Genomic DNA, 11,392 nt, shown 5'->3' on the forward strand with positions numbered 1-11,392 from the left:
AAACACGGTTGTAGATGAGATGGAGTATTTTGGGAACTTGCAAAGTATTGTTACGGTGGATTACCGTAGCTTCTCCATGATACTATTCGATATGCAGTGGTTCAAAGTGGTACTTAGAGGAGCTGGAGCAACAATTCGACGAGGTCTATCTTAATTTCTCGAAATAGATTCTGAAAAAAAATGGACAGATTTTCGCAACACCTTTGTGTTGCCGGCCCATTGTGAATAGGTGCATGGACTCATTTTTTTGTTAATTGTATTTTGACATGGTACATGTCACAATAGTTTAAACTCTCTTGTACGTGTTTGTGAATAGGTAATCTTCTATCCAAACCCTCGACAATCTCGATGGTGGTATGTTATACCTTCAGCTCCCCAAAGTGCGAGAGTAAATGATCAAAGCGATGTTCTAAACATAGATGAAGACAATATGCAAATAGAGGGGTCGATATTGCAAGGGATGGAGGCCATCGAAAGCTTGGAGCCAACATCGGCTAAGAATGATGGAAATACATTAGTCCAAGAATTCTTTGAGAACGAGGTGGACTCATCCTTTTGTGGCGACATGTCTATTGACCTTCCAGTGTATGAGAAGTTGTGTTAGGAGATTGACATGGGACCATAGGATACTTCACACTTGGAGCATCCACTTACTCAATTCGTTGACCAATCGCTTATAAGGGTACATAAGATATGCATTTTAAGTGAGATATTTTTTAAGGATTTTTATTACTATGCTTTGTATGATTTAAATTGATTATTCTAACATCATTTTTTGTTTGTACAGGTGACATTTTCAGGATGAGTTGAGGGATGAGCGATGAGGAGTTGCACGATGTCGTATTGCTGCGCATTCGAGGTGTGTAAACCACCCAAAAGTTGTGCATGGGATTTGGTACTTTGTACATATTTAGTTGTTGTGATTACATTTATTTTCTGCATATGAGTATAGTGGCGAGCATGAAGGGTTGTTTTCAGGCAGGGTCAAGGAGAGAAGACATTACAACTATACAAACAGATGTAAGAGGAGGGCATTTTCTCAAATCTGTACACGATCAATCTTATTGCTGTGAATAGCAAATACTGCAATGTTTCCACTGATAATAAGCGTGTAATTGATATCGTCAACAGCAAGGAATTTGGAAAGGTTTCGGTTTATGTAAGGATCTTCTCACAGAAAGAAAGTTGATTGTTTAAGATGGCTTTTGCGGCATTTGGTACAACAATGGTGGGAAGCATTACTTTTATTAGAAATGAATGGGATTGCATTATCAGATGTACAAAGAGTAGAAAAGCTGAAATCTGCTGCTAAACCCACTAGTGCTAAACACCTTTTCGGTTCCATGTGATGATTGAAGGGTCTAAGAAGGTTCTAAGGCACTTGTTGGGACTTTTTTTTTTTGGGTTCTAGTGTTTCATGTTTAGTGGAGGCATGTTCGAGCTCATGAAAGGAGCCGTGCTTTGAGGGGAAAAAGGAGAAGCTTTTGGGCTATTTTTAAAAGAAGGCTTTTTGGGGGGGAAAAACGGAGAATTATGGAAAATCAAAATGGACAGGTTGGAAAAGGGGAGAAGGAGTCGACACGCAGGGATTGAAGCGCGGATTGAGAGGGAATCAGGGAGGCATTGAGCCTGGTTTTTGTCGTGAGATAGTGAATGGAGGCGCAGAAATCCATGGAAATCTATTCAAAGCACTTATACAATTACTCCAACCATCAAACTTGTTCATTACTGGATTGCTGCTGAGATTACTAAAAAAAACTGGGACTGCGCTCTCTTCGTCAACGACATTGAAGAACGAGGAAGGGGAACTCTGCAATTTGGGAGTACGGGAGAGGATTGGAAGCGCAGGAGAACAAGAACCGGACAGAGGATGATCCTGAGGATTCTTCAAACCTCGAATTTGGGTTTCAAGAAGGACCGCAATTGGGAAACAAATGTCGAAGGCGCTCTGTAATCGAAGAGATGGGGGAATTATGCTAATCAGAGAGGAGATGAAGGGGATGCTAATCGGAGGGAGCGCCTTGTCCAGATTTTGACCTGTGGCTTGGTTTTATGTGGACGAGGGAGGAAGGACTGTCGGCACAGAGGAGACTGTTGGGATCTCTGCAGGGTTTGTGAGAACATACCTATTGTCCTGTGTGGCAATAAGGTTGATGTCAAGAATCGCCAGGTGAAAGCAAAGCAGGTCACTTTTCATCGGAAGAAGAATCTTTAGTATTATGAAATTTCTGCTAAAAGTAACTACAACTTTGAGAAGCCATTTCTTTATCTTGCAAGGAAGCTTGCTGGGGATCCAAATCTGCACTTTGTAGAATCGCCTGCTCCTGAAGTTCAAATTGACCTGGCAGCACAACAGAAATATGAAGCTGAACTTGCAGAAGCTGCAGCTCAACCTTTGCCTGATGATGATGATGCTGATTTTGACAGTTAACTGAAGACTTTCAAGCACTTCCTGGTCAGCAATCAGACTGCCCCAATTTTAAGCTGGTCATCGTAGGTGATGAAGGAACGGGAAAGACTACTTTTGTGAAATGTCACTTAACTGGTGAATTTGAGAAAAGATATGAACCCACAATTGGTGTTAAAGTTCATCCAGTAGATTTTTATACCAACTGTGGCAAAAACGGTACTACTGTTGGGATCAAGAGGAAAATACAGACAAAAATTCACGGTTCAACCCTTGAAACTTAAGTGTTGAATTTTAATTCTTCTGAAAGAAGGGAACTTTGGCTACTCAGAATGTAAGGATGATGCAGAGCCCTATTGCCTTCCAAAACTCGGAGACTATTTCAAACTGGCATCCCTTATCCCATTAAGTTCTCCAAAAGCCTGTATCTGATGGTATATTTATGCTCCTCTCAAACAAGGCGCCTTTGAAAATGCTATCAGGAATCACTGATAAGAAGGACAACTCTCTTATGTATTGCAATCTACGGACTGCATGGTCCAACGCAAGGGCATATTGTCTCCTCTAGCATTGCATTTTGTCCTATACGGAGTTGTATAGAAAAGAAAAACCTGCATACAGTTTGCTGAAAACACTAAATATATTTTGATATACTCAACAGAAAAATGTCTTCATGTGGATTGTAATTATTTCAGCTCATATGCAACTTGGATGAGAAGAACAAACTATACGATTATATTCATAGATATATTGGTAGATCTATTGGAGCTTAAAGAATGGACAGATTATCCTGCATAGCCTGATCTTGTTTGATTGATCTTCTATCTTGGAATTGCTCAATAACCTCTGTGGTTGCGACTTTGCTTTCGAAAACCCTTTGACATCTTTGGTGAACCCGACGTGAAAGCGTCGCAGAAATTTCAGGATGGGAGATACTTCAGCCTCTATTTCAGCTTCCTCTACAACTCCAGCTGCCTCTACTTCAGCTCCATCAATGACTGCTGCGTCAAGTACTTCAACGGAGGATCTAAAACAGATTTTGCAGAATATGTCCATGTATATGCAGCTCCAAAATCAGCAAACACAAATGTATATGGAGCAGCAACAACAATTGCATCAACAGCTGTTGTCTTAGCAAAGGCAACTCTATTCGGAGCAGGAGGATGCAAACAGTGCGACTAAGGCTATTGAAGCAGTTGAGAGTGAGAAGAAGCTATTTGATGGGCGTAATGTTTCAGCATATTTGAAGACATATGAGATCAAGATGGGATTTTTTGGAGTTCCTGCTAGACTTATGAGTAAGTACTTCCTTCGTCTTGTCACACCTGCTTTGAGGACAAAGGTGACTGATTTATTTATTCAAAACACACATTGGCAAGATTTTAAGAAGGCTCTAAAAGAAGAATACTTCCTTGAGGACTTTGGTATGGCTACTCGGCGGTCATTCCGAGAGTGGGTCTACATGCCAAACAAGGGTCTTACTGCTTCGGAGTTGATTCGAGAATTCGAAGAGAGGTATAGTCAGCTTGTGTTGAGAATCAGCAATCACACTCAAATAGCCTCTTTGTATGGAGTCTCAGGGTCAAGGACATACAGGCTAACTTATCCCATATGCACAATGGTGCCTACTGCAGTTTCCTACTTTCCTATAAAGCATTGTACTTGCTTCCTTTCTTAATGCAATGATAGTACTCTTTTCATTTAAGTAAAGTGTCAATGTCATTGTCCACATACACAAAATTGTGTTTATGAGTCCAAGTCTCAATCTTGGAACCTAATTCACTTGTGTAACAAACAGTGTCATTCCATCATGAGTCTACACTTCTCCTTCCATCCTCCATAGCTTCCGGTTATGTCATGCTCTAGATCCCGCATTTCTAACATGGTATCAGAGCCCAGTTGGGCATGGCATTGCTTCTCCAGCCTCTCTTGATTCTTCTGAACCTCCATCCAGCTCAGTGTCTGTGTATGACTTCTTTTCTCATCTCTACTCTCACTGAAGCTTCCATGGCAGCCATAGCCAACAGCACCCTGTCAGATTGAACTGCTTATATCTCACTCCACAGGTCAAATCTCTTGGAGCTTCCTTCTGGAAAAATATTCCCCAACTCATAAAGCTTCCTTGTATCACATCAATCTAGGACATTGGACCATCTGGAGCTCAGCATTGTGAAAATCCCCAATCTCTATTCTGTGTCTGCCATAGCCAGACAGGACCTACCTTGCTTGGAGCTTCCATAACTCTTCAACCAGGCCATTTCAGCCCACGATTTCTTCTGGAGAGTTGTTCCTCTGCTCAAGGCACTTCATCTTGGCACAATAATCAATGACATTGATGCTCCCTGGCTCCAGCATTGCAGAAATTCGACCTCGCTGTCCAGATCTGCGCCAATTCTGTTCGCGACACCTGCGCGCTGCATACTGACCACGATGTTGACAATCTCCATGGGGCTTTGGTAGCCCGTGACATAAGCTTCCTAGATATGTAAAAAGTTTTGAAAATGATGCACTGTAGCTCCTACAATAAGCAAAAAACCAGGCCCCTGTCTCACAAACCCTAATTCCACCATAGCCAAAAGCTTCAAAATCTTGACATTTTTCACTGTTTCTCTCACTGAAGTTATCAACAATGATTTTAATCACTGAGCAATACTCTCTGAAGTTCGTTAAAGTACTGTCACTCAGATCTGAAGTCATCAGCATCAAATCAAGAAGGGGAAGATCACTTGGAGTAAAAGACTTTTGCAGATTTGGTATTCATTGACACTCAGTTAGTGCTTTTTAGCACTTGTGTCTCTCAATCAATTCTTCTGTTGCTCAAATCTAATAAAGTCTGAAGTTGATTTGCTACTGTTCCCGTAAATCTAACATGGGCAAAGACTCGCCAAATGCTCGATTCAAAGGAGTCGGATTCCACACTTGGCAAACCCGCATCAAGCTCATCCTGATGAAGAAGGGTCTCTGGGCCATCACAAATGGCAAAGAGAAGAAACCGCGGGACGCTGACCTTGCAACTACTTGGCAAAAGAATGATGACAGAGCCCAGGCCATTATCAAATTGGAGCTAGATGACAGTTATATCCATCACGTGGATAACTGTGAGACCTCACAGGATACATGGAAAAGACTTGACACCCTGTTCGGTGCACAATCTAAATCATCAAAGTATGGTCTCCTAATTGAATTCTTCAGGCTTGAAATGAAGTCCAGCACATCACTTGCCACACATCTTAATTACATGGAAGGACTCCTAACCCAACTTGCAGGAATCAACATTAAAATGGATGAAGATGTTTGCATCGGTGTTCTACTTAAGAGCTTGCCTCCTGAATATAATAACGTATCAACAACTTTAATCAACATGCCAAATCCTGAACTTGTTGATATCCAGGCATCACTGTTAGAAGAAGAAAAGAAGCTAAAAACTAAAGAAGAACCAAGTACCTCTAGAGATGAGCATGCATTATATGTTGGCAACAGGTACAAAGGCAAGAAAGATCAGCTCTTTTGTGACTTCTGCAAAAGGACCGGACACACCGAGAAGTTCTGCCACGCAAGAAAGAGATCCCAAAAGGCCTATCTAGTCGCAGTCAAAGAAGAAGAAGAAAATGAAGCAAAGGAAGAAGAAGATGAAGATCACCAGGATCGGAAGGACAAGACTCATCAGTCCTTGTACTCTCATAATTCTGATAGACTGTTTTAAATAGCCTTGTATTTTCCTTGCCCTAATGCTTCCTACCATAAGCTTTGTAAACTCCTTATGTAACTTGGCATTACAATCCCTGTACACTTTGTGAGGCCCCTGTTACAACCTCTGGATGTCCACCATGTTTATGGTACCCACACTTAGCTTTTTTTGCGACAGTCTCTGGTGTTTTGCCATGTCTGTGGTATGCCCACACTTTGCAGGTGGTTCTCATTACAGCCTCTACACACTTTGTGCCTTTCCTAGTTGTGATTGAGGAGGGGTGTTGAGAATCAGCAATCACACTCAAACAGCCTCTTTGTATGGAGTCTCAGGGTCAATCTTGGAACCTAATTCACTTGTGTAACAAACAGTGTCATTCCATCATGAGTCTACACTTCTCCTTCCATCCTCCATAGCTTCCGGTTATGTCATGCTCTAGATCCCGCATTTCTAACAGCTTGATGCCATTGAACAAAGAGCATTGGATGTTGAAAAAGTTGAGCTTTTCTTGCAAGCTGCAGATCCTGCTCTTCAAGAAGAATTGGGTGAGCTTCTTGAAGATCGCACGAAGCCTATGGGTCTTAAAATTGATTGGCAGGATGCTCAGGATGCAGTCTCGACTTTGACCAAGAGGAGGATATGGAAGACTCGCCTACAGAATGGTTCCATGACACCTACACCATCATCTGCTCCTATGCCTACTTCTATCCCTGTTATTTCTTCTCCTCCTCAGCCAGTTTCTTGGCCTATGCCAGTGCCTACTGTTTCTACTCCACCTATTCCTCCTGTTCCATGACCGATGCCTACACCTTCTGCTCCAAAACCATCCGCTCCATCGGTGCCTACTTCTCTTGATGACATAATCAAAGGTATCAGAGATTTGACACTTGAGTCAATCAAAGCGGAGTTGGTGGGTAAGTTGAAGGAGCAGTTTGCTTCGACTGTGCCTACTACTTCTTCCAGTGCTCCTACTGCACCTAGGAGTGCTCCTAGTGTTCCTAGGAGAGATCGGAGATGTATTTGGTGTGATAGTACGGAGCATCAGCATTGCAGGGATTGTGATTCTTTCCAGGATGCAAGGAGGCAAAATTTGATATATTGGGGGCAAGATGGTAAGATTTGGTTGACTGAGACAGGAGCTCCACTTGCTACCAACTTTGGTAAAGGTGGAATGAAGAAGTTAGTGGAGGACATGGCTGCGCGTACTTCTTATGTGACGGCTAGAGGTGATGCTTCTGCTTATGGAGTACAGATTGAGAAGGGATCAGAGACTCAGTCCGCACTATGGACTTATGCTATGGAGACTGCAAACAAGGGGAAAATTCAGCAAACTGTTTTGACTAGCGCAGGCTCTAGCATCAGATCAGAGACAGGTTGGGACTCTCCTGTTGACAGGTATTCTATTTATGCTTATTTGGCTAAATCTCATGGTGCAGATGTATTTGTTGAGGAGAAGCGTAAGAGGGATGAAGAAAATCCAAGTGCAGCTAAGAAGACTAGAGGGGGTGAGTTTGTTACTCCACCTACTGCAGGACCATCTTCAAGACCAGGGCCAGATCGACAGATGGAGGATGCTCAAAAGAGAGAAAAGAGGCAAGAGCCTAGAGAGAGAAAGCAGCCAGGATTCAGATTGATGTCCGATATTGAGACATCTACAGACATGAATAAAATCTTTAATGATAGAATACTTGGCAGTGAGGTGACTTTCACTATTTCTGAGATTTTGGGCATCTCAAAAAGAGAGTTTCAGGATCAGTTTCAGGAGGTCCTGAAGAGGAAAAGACATGCATTGTCTACCACTGATACACAGGGAGTTTGGATTGGAGAGTTGGATGATGATGAGGTTATGGTTGATAATGCTTCTGTTTTGCCGCAGGTAGAGAAGAGGGTTCAGCCTATGCATTATGTTGAAATTGAAGAGCCTGTTTTGATACCGCGTAGTCACTTTTCGCGGAGCCATTGGGCTAGGGCAACTACAGAGACGATGGTAAAGATTGGAGAGAAACAGGTGCCTTATGTTGCATTGGTTGATCATGGTTCAGAGATTAATCTCATTGTTCGTGGAGTTTATGAGAGTAACAGATGGCCTATGGATGTAGAGCATGGGTGGCGTATGAGAGCCGCCAATAACACTGTAGGTGATTTATATGCTGCTTGCCCTAGTGTCAGGGTTTCTATTGGTGATGTAGAGGAGGATTTTCATTTCTTTGTGCAGGATTCATGCTCTTATCCCATAATTCTTGGTCAGCCATTCATTACAGAGATGCGCATGGAGACAAAGGTCATGGATGACGGATCTGCTTATGCACGGATTCGCAGTAAAGATGGTATGAGAGCAGTTCAGTTTATGACTGTATGTGTGAACCATGTTAGAAACAGGGATACTCTCAGAGATGCACCCTTACCCACTGTGAGGGATTCGGGTTTTCATTAGGTACCGCCGTTTCGCGAGACGACGGTGGTACAGAGGAGAGGAGATTGGAGTTCTCGCCTCCTGGCAGCAGTGTTTCTCCTCCGGTTATGTTGGGATTTCAGCAAACAGTTGGATGAGCTATCAGAAGACTTCTAGATTGTCTAGAGCTGCCAGGCAGTATATATGCAGGAAGGAGAAAAATTTGAAAAATACAAGAATTTTGGAGGATGATGAGCACATAGATGGTATGTATGACAGTGTGATTTGTACAGATACGATGACAGAGATGGGAGATATGCTGAAAATTGATATGCTGAATTGTCATGGTAATGTATTAGTGCAGTCCCTGGACATGTTTCATGAAATTGCAGATTTTATGTCACAGATTGAGTCAGAGGCTGAGGTAACTCAGCAAAGAGTGTTGAGTGCTGAAGAAAATCAGCAAAAAGAGTTTCCAGCTGGTTATGATCAGCTTTCAGAGAGACAGAGGGCTGAAAATTTTCAGCCAACAGAGTTTACTGCTGAAATATTTTAGCATTCAAAGTTTGGGGCTGTTTCTATGTAGTCCATAGTGCAGAGGGCTGAGAATATTCAGCCATTGGAGTGCAGAATTGCTGATTTACAGCAAGGTTTATGTAATGCAGAAGAGCATAATGAAGCCAGGGTTGACACGAAATACAAAATTGTGGATAAGAAGGTGAAGCCGGTTGCTGTACCGCTTCCACCTGACAGTGATCAGCAAATAGAAAGGGCTGCTAAACAGCAAATTTTGAGGAATCCGGAGCATATTGGTCATAAATTTTCAGCAGAGACACTTGCTGAATTGAAAATTGGAAATGGTGATTTCTTGTTACCCATGGAGAAGCAATGCTTTCAGGAGATGCTCGAGCGTCATGGAAGGGGATTTGCTTTTGTCCCACATGAGATTGGATGTGTGAATCCTGATATTGTTGCTCCTATGGTTATTTTTACTATTCCTCATATTCCATGGAATCTCCGACCTATTCCAGTGCCTAAAGCACACTTGCCAAAGCTGATTGATTTATTGAATGAGAAAATCAGGATGGGAATCCTTGAGCCTTCATCTGCACCATACTCAAACAGGTGGTTTACAGTTCCAAAGAAGAATGGTACTCTTCGAGCAGGGATGCAGATACTTTGTGGCTGATCATATTTCAGCATGTGAGAAGATTTTGGCCAGGTTAGAAGAAGTAAACTTGACACTTTCAGGGCAAAAATCTGTTTTTGGAGTGAATGAGGTTGTCATTGTTGGGCATATGTGTGGATATTATGGCAGGAAACCCTCACCTGATAAGGTGAATGCTATAGGCAAGATTGCAGAGTATTATTCTACCACTTCTGAGGTACGGAGATTCATTGGTGCTTGTGTGTTTTATATGATTTGGATACCTCATTTTGCACACATTGCAGATTGTTTGTATCAGCTGCTTCGAAAGGGGCAGAAATTTTATTGGGATGAGAGTCACACTAAAGCCATGCGGAAATTGAAGAAGTTATTGCAGAATGCTCCTACTCTCAGGAAAGCGGATTATAATTGTGATAGGCCTATTGTATTGACAGTTAGCACTAGTCCAATTGGCATAGGTTGGGCTGTGGGTCAAGATGATGCAGATGGAAATAGGTATGCTATTCGGTTTGGGGCGAAAGTCCTAAATGAGAGACAGAGGAGATATCTGCAAATCAAGAGGGAGTTATTGGGGATTGTCACGGCTCTCAAATGTGACAAGGAGTACTTTATTGGAGCTTCAGTTGTGGTAGAGACAGATTGCTTGCCATTGATTGGTATGATTACGAGTTGCTCTACTCCGGATATAGCTATGTTGAGATGGATTGCATACATCAAGTCATTAAATCCAGAATTTAAACACATAGCAGGGAAGGATAATCCAGTGGCAGATATGTTGTCTAGAGCCAGATATGATGATGAGGAGACTCTACTTGCAGAAGAGGATGATGCAGAAATTTCAGCCACTATGGTTGATCATGTTAGTCATGTCTATGGTATTGTGGCTTTCACAGAAGAGCTCTATGTTGGAGATTGGTTGCAGATTGGCAGGTACCTTAGTACACTAAGCAAAAGAGATGAATGGACAGATGAAGAGTTCAAGAAGATCAGAAGGAAAGCCTATGGTTATTTTCTCAAGGACGGATTTCTTTGGAAGCATCCGAAGAAAAGAGGCGGATTACCTTTGCGGGTTGTCTTCGATAGAGAGACACAGTTACAGGTGATGAGGGAGTTTCATGAGAGTCCTTGGGCTGGTCATAGAGGAGTATGGGCTACTTATGAGAAAATCAGGGAGAAATATTGGTGGAAAGGCATGTACAGAGATGTTTCTCACTTTGTTGAGACTTGCAGAGACTGCCAGATGTATTCAGTAGTGCGTCATAGAGATGAGCTTCATCCGACCTATCCGCTATGCATTCATTATAAGTGGGTAGTTGATTTGGTTACCATGCCTATGGGTCTATGGCAGATGAGATACATTATTTTGGCAAGAGAGGATCTTACCAATCATGTTGAGGGCAGATCTTTGAGAACGAAGACCACTAGTGCAGTGTGTAAGTTCTTATTGGAGGAAATTTTCTGCAGGTGTGGTTGTGTGGGTAAGATCACTGCGGATCGTGGTGAATTGGATGCAGATGAAGCTAGGGAGTTTTTCTCTCAGCTAGGAATCAAATTGGCTCTAACCACAACATACAATCCAGAGGGAAATGGGAAGAGTGAAAGAGGGCATCCGCCAATAGTGAAAGCATTAGCCAAAGCATGCAGAGGACGGATTGGAGAATGGCCGAGACTTCTACCATTTGCTTTATGGGCTGATCGTACGACTCATAGTGTTACTACAGGATATATGCCTGCAGA

The sequence above is a fragment of the Lygodium microphyllum genome, chromosome 18, assembly GCF_053477565.2.
Source record: "Lygodium microphyllum isolate KBCC chromosome 18, Lygodium_microphyllum_v1.1.10, whole genome shotgun sequence".
Taxonomy (NCBI): domain Eukaryota; kingdom Viridiplantae; phylum Streptophyta; class Polypodiopsida; order Schizaeales; family Lygodiaceae; genus Lygodium; species Lygodium microphyllum.